Genomic DNA, 6,731 nt, shown 5'->3' on the forward strand with positions numbered 1-6,731 from the left:
GCTTTACGACAAAATTCCTGATGCTCCTAGACCGGATTTTTCCGTTCCTCCTCCTCCTAAATCGAACAAGGACTCTCATGCTACCGACGACGTGATTGGCACCTCAAGTACGCAAATTGCAAAGGCCCCATCTGGTAAAGCCCTTACAGTTTCCAGCAAAAAGGAAAATGACAAAATTCTTACCTCGGAGGTTAATGCCATGTCGTTCGACAAAGGCAAAGAACTGAAGCAACCAAGGGGCAAGAAAGGAAGGGAGAAACAAAAAGAAGAAACAGGAAGATTCGACTCCTCAAAAATCTTTTGGAAACCCTGCTGGGCAAAAGAAACCTCGTTATCCATGTTACATATGCGACGACGAGCATTTCACGAAATATTGTCCACATAAAGCTGAGGTTATGAAATTTTAAAAAACTTTAAATACCCCAGTGGTGTTGACTAATCCATTTCCGAGCCCAGAAACAAACCTGGTTGCTAGTGATCGTGCTTCCCCATCACAAGTGCTTATGCTATGCATCCAAAAATAGAAAAATGATGCTTTGATATCAAAAATAGGTGGGATTGATCCAACGGATTCCAATCTAGTGGCCTTTAATCATAAAGGATACGAACCTCAGCTACCAACATAGCTCGCTTTCCTTATACATGTAAAATCCCTCAACAAAAATGTTCATTAAACAATCATTGATGAGGGGGCATCTACCTGTATAACCATAGTAAGTTTCCATATGGTTACTGAAGAATTTCTATGCTGGGGGCATGCAAACTTTTTCATGCAAGCAAAAGCGACCAAGTTCATTTTCTAGCTTTTTAGCTTTATAGTTTGGTCGTTCCTAGCTTACATAAAAAGGAAACACGAGCAGGTTTACGCGAAGTTCAAGCTCGTTAAAAAATAAACCTAGCAATGAGCATATGTTCCCCTAGAGTTCAATCTCCTTCAAAAATGAACCCATCCATGAGCAATGTTTCCGCAAAGTTCAAGCTCGTTAAAAAATAAACCTAGCTATGAGCATATGTTCCCCCAGAGTTTAAGCTCATTAAAAAATGAACCCACTTCTGGTAAATAACCTTTGTGATTGCATTACTATCAGCTTTTGAGCCTTGGTCATGTTCTTACCATCACCTCCACTTTTTAGCCGATCATCCGCCTCCACTTGATTGTTTACCCTTTTGAGGAACAACTGTGAAGAGTGATTCTGTTAGCCACTTTCTTTACACTACCATGATTGAAAATTTCCAAACCTTACCTGGAACCAGCTGCTACCCAAAAATATCACTCGTTCCTCAAAGACGAGTCTCTTTTAAGCTCTTTTTAGACTCATAAAATATAAAAAGATTGTTGAGCAATTGGCCTCTCCAGCTTGTTAAAGTCATTGGAAGTGCCATCCCTCCTCTAGATTTTAATCTTTCTGGACCTGAGGGATCATTACACAAAAATATTGAGCACTTGTCTTTTTCGGCTCGTTAAAGTGATCGGAAAAGTCATCCCTTTCTTATCATTTTATTCTTTTTCATACTTAAGGGATTATACTATGAAAAAGGATTACTGGAGTTTCCTTTCCGCCTCTTTTTAGACTCTCTAAAATTGAAAAGGACCGAGTTATCTTTGTCGTTAAACTCATTAAAACAATAGCGACAAACTTGTCCATTACAGACAAGAGCGAGTTTCACTATCGCTAGGCTCGTTAAAACATAGCGACAGGTTTTCCTGAAGGGAAAACTATAGAACAAGCATATGTTATCCTCCTTAAGCTTGACAAAAATAAAGAGGTACTGGTCAGCAATGACTGGGGAAAAAATGGGAAGAAAACTTGAAGAACTTCATTGGTAGCAAGTGGCTCTTGAACATGACACTTTCACTCCATCACCATGATTGAGTCGGGTTGGGTTATTCCATTCACCACATCACCATTGGTCTTCTGTACCATCCATTGTTGGGGTTTACGCTACCAATCCATTTCAGTGTCGCCGATATGTTTGATATCAACAAGGAATAAATATTATGGAAATCCATAGTCGTCGAACAACAAGGCTATAGATCAACCCTACAGTTCGACAATAACTTCGCCAGAAGTTGTTCCACCAATCATTCCTGAATTAACTATAAAACTACCAAAGGGAGTAGTACATAAATTGACATTTAATCCTCGTGCTCGAGCAGCATAGAATTATATTATAGTGGAGGATTCGACCCAATCGCCATATGCTATTTCGACACTTGAAGTACTGTAGAATTGCCCTCCCAAAATCAGGCTTTGTTATCAGCAATAGGTGGGATTGATCTAGGGAATTCCAATCTAGTGGCCTTTAATCATAAAGGATATGAACCTCGGTTACCGGCATAGCTCGCTTTCTTTATACAGGTAAAAGCCCTCAACGAAACTATTCATCGAACAATCATTGATGAGCGGGCATCTACCTGTATTATGTCAATGAGTTGTTGGAAAACTTTAGGCTCGCCACCATTGTCATAATCATCAACAACATTAAAAGCATTTGATGGGAGAACATACATGCCTTATGGGATAACAAGTAACTTTCAATTCGAACTGGGGGGCAAGATAGTAGAAATTGAAGTCGAGGTTGTTGATGGAAACCTTGACTACAATATCCTACTAGCCAGGCCTTGGATTTATGCTATGGCCGCCGTTGTGTCAACATATTTTAGAAAGACTGCATTCCCCTTTCAAGGTAGAATTACAATCGTAGACCAACTAACCTTTTTCCCCAACAGTTCGCAAGTTACTGGAAGCATTCCATTGATACATGGAAGTTCTCAATCATTTCAAAATATCGGAGTAGGTCTCCTAAAAGACCCTGCCTTAATGGGTACCTTTTCCCTACCGCCTCCAAGAAATCTGGGGGAAGTGGCCACAATGGAAACCTGTCATAAGATATCTTCTACATCATCAAAGATTAAGAAGAAATCTCACCATTTTGATAGTGTGGATCATTGCAAGGTATTGCGCCCAAGCACTACCATACCTACATCATCTGACGATCAATTCAGTGATGTTGTACATTATGCACTAGGGGCATTGGAACAAGATCTTTCCTTCATGACCTCTTATGAGTTGTGATCAAGGGTTGCCAGAGGATATTTCATTGACTGGTGTCAACCTCGTTAAAAAATGAAACCAAGGATCTGAGCAAAATTCCTTGTCTTGTGTCAAGCTCCTTAAAAAATGAAACAAGGTTGAGCAAAGTTCCAAGTCGAGTCTTTCACTTGATCTCGTAAAGGAACCTTCATTCCATCCACCTAATTACTACGAGTAGTCTGGTGAATGTAACGAAGCTTAGGGGGCATGCACCCTTGTCTATTTTACAAACAAACCCAGCTGTAGAGATAATTTTCCCTGTAAGTTATGTGATCGGTCCGAGTGACCTTTCACCTTTTTCTATTTGGTAGACAAAGTGTAGGAAGTATTTTGTCTAAGTATTGATAAAAAATCATCCTGCTTAACCACAGTGAGTATCCATATGGTTACTGAAGACTTTTTTTTTATGCTAGGGGCATGAAAACCTTTTTATGCAAGCAAAAGCGACCAATTTCATTTTTTAGCTTTTTAGCGTTTTTAGCTTTTTAGCTTTAAAGTTTGGTCATTCCTAGCCTACATAAAAATGAAACATGAGCAGGTTTATGCAAATTTCAAGTTCGTTAAAAAATAAACCTAGCGATGAGCATATGTTCCCCCAGAGTTCAAGCTCATTAAAAAATGAACCCACCCACGAGCAGGTTTACGCGAAGTTCAAGCTCGTTAAAAAATAAACCGAGTTATGTGCATATGTTCCCCCAGAGTTCAAGCTCATTAAGAAATGAACCTATTGTTGGTAAATAACCTTTGTGATCACATTGCTATCAACTTTTAACCCTTGGTCATGTTCTTACCATCACCTCCACTTTTTAGCCGATCATCCGCCTCCACTTGATTGTTTACCCTTTTGAGGAACATATGCAATGGGTGATTCTGTTAGCTACCTTCTTTACATTGTTGTCATTGAAAAGTTCCAAAGCTTACCTGGAACCAGCTGCTACCCGAAAATATCACTTGTTCCTCAAAGATGAGTCTCTTTTAAGCTCTTTTTAGACTCGTAAAATATAAAAAGATCACCGGGCAATTGGCCTCTCCAGCTCATTAATGTGATTGGAAGTGCCATCCCTTCTCTAGATTTTAATCTTTTTGGACCTTAGGGATCATTACACAAAAATATCGAGCGCTTGTCCTTTTCGGCTCGTTAAAGTGATCGAAAAAGTCATCCCTTTCGTATTATTTTATACTTTTTCAGACTTAAGGGATTATACTACGAAAAAGGATTACTGGAGTTTTCTTTCCATCTATTTTTAGATTCTCTAAAATTGAAAAGGACTGAGTTATCTTTGTTGTTAAACTCGTTAAAACAATAGCGACAAACTTGTCCATTACAGACAAGAGTTCGTTTCACTATCGCTAGGCTCACTAAAACATGTCGACAGGTTTGCTCGAAGGGAAAATTATAGAACAATCATATGTTATCCTCCTCAAGCTTGACAAAAATAAAGAGGTACTGGTCAGAAATGACTGGGGAAAAATTGGGAAGAAAACTTGAATAACTTTATTGGTAGTAGGTCGCTCTTGAACATGACACTTTCACTCCATCACCATGATTGAGTCGGGTTGGGTTATTATGTACACCGGTCATATCACCATTGGTCATCCGTACCATCCATTTTTGGGGTTAACGCTACCAATCCATTGTCAAGTGTTGCCGATATGTTCAAGAGAAGTCGCTCAGAGAATTCACCAACCCAGCTTACACCTCATCTGCTACAATACCTTCATGCTCCATTATTTCATGATTGTCACCCTGAACCTTGTATCATCAGATTGTTTTCCCCTCCACAAAATCATTTTCTCTGTTCCATGTCATAGATGTGGGATTCATTAAGGCTCTCCTACGATGGGTCACTTCTTGTCGACATCAGCTCATTATCCAAGAAGTGGACTTAGGAACAACTCTTTCAGTACTTTGAAGGACCTTGCTACACGTAAAATGAGAAATACATGAAAAAACGTGATTGCAATCATGTCTTTCATGTATTTCTCATTTTTCATGTAGCAGGGTCCATCAAAAGTATGGAACATGGGTAATCCTTGGATGATGAATCAAATTTTGCATCCACCGAGTCTTTCTGTTGGAAATTTGAGTAAACCCATGGGGAGATAAGTTGAAAATGCGAGTTGAAAAAATAGTTTTTTCTTTTTTCCCTCTAAAATTTTATGATTTAATCTAATATTATTTTATTATTTCCACTATTATTTTATAATTTCCTTAGGAGGCTCATTTTAGACCTCAAAATGTCCCTAATGGTTGAACACTTCAAACATTGCTAAACTACTAACACTAATAGAGCTCAACCTAGACTGTATTGAACAAGCCACAACTAATCAAATCATGGACACACATATCAAGAACACTTTCCAACAAATGATCCAACTATATTAGATTGTCAAAGTTGTCCAGCTCTTGCATCAAGGCAGGTGGCTCACTAGGGACCAAGTTCAATAGAAGTTTCCTCCATCTCATGGAGTCACTCAACGCAATGGGTACCATTGCTTCATAAGGGGGGAGGACTGATCTAGGTGGATATTGGTGGCCACCCACCTATTCCACTTAGACCTCCAACACTGTTTCCTTTCAGTTTCCTTAATTCTAGCACACCTTTCTATTTTTCACATTTTTTCACGTCTTGAACTTCCAAATCCTTTTTGAGTCCCTAAATGACGTTTTTTTTCTAAAATGTGTCAATATTATAACATATAGGGCAAGGAATTTTTAAGAAATTTTTTTCCCTATGATATATTTTTGTAATGAGGTATAATGTGCGTCATACAAAGATCATGTGCCCAAATTACGACCCCAAGAAGTTGGCATTCCAACAAATCTCAACAGGGCACACAAACATTTGGCACTTCATCTCCTAGGGTTATATTTTCGGATGTTTACAGTTTTCCATTGTTTCTCAATAATCAAAATGCCTCAAAGCCTCATTATAACATAGTTTAGAAGGAATGTATCCATCACATCACTTCTCAGAGGTAAGCTATCATCACCCAAGCTAGTTTGTTTCCATTCTACTTGTAAACAATTTTCAGTATTAGTTATTAATTAAGTGAAGTCGGTTTTCATTGTAGCTTTGTGTTTATGTTTTAATCTATATTTCATTTTGTTCTTGTATAAATCCATATCAACAAACTTGAGGAAAGGTTTGCACCTTATAATATTTGATTCCTCTCAGTGCTTAATAGGTTTGAGGTTAAGATGGAGCTTGGTTGGTTGCATTCATGTGCGGTCACACAAACTTTCTTGAACATATGATCATTTTAGATATGCTAAAGATGTCTAATATTAATTTTGTCATTTTAATTTTAAATTTTCTTAGATACAATTTTTTTTAGATGATAGAGAGTGTCAATAACTTGAATGATGAAAAATGATGAAATAAAAAAACTGGATGTAAAGTGACAATGTGACATTGTTTAATGATAGAAAATGTGAATAATAGGAACATAGTCAATTACAAATATTATTCATTGTTATCAATCTCAAACTATTTTCTTGTACTTTTCTTATTGTTGCACCTGTTAGTTTTGCCAATTTTTCATATTGATCATATGGAAAGGGAGATTGAAATCATACGTCATTCAAATATATAGCTTGAGCTATTGTAGTAAATGCCATACATTGTCTCTCTT

This window comes from Pinus tabuliformis, chromosome X (genome assembly GCF_031772625.1).
Source record: "Pinus tabuliformis cultivar Carrire ecotype Pingquan chromosome X, CPIR1, whole genome shotgun sequence".
In the NCBI taxonomy this organism is placed as follows: Eukaryota; Viridiplantae; Streptophyta; class Pinopsida; order Pinales; family Pinaceae; genus Pinus; species Pinus tabuliformis.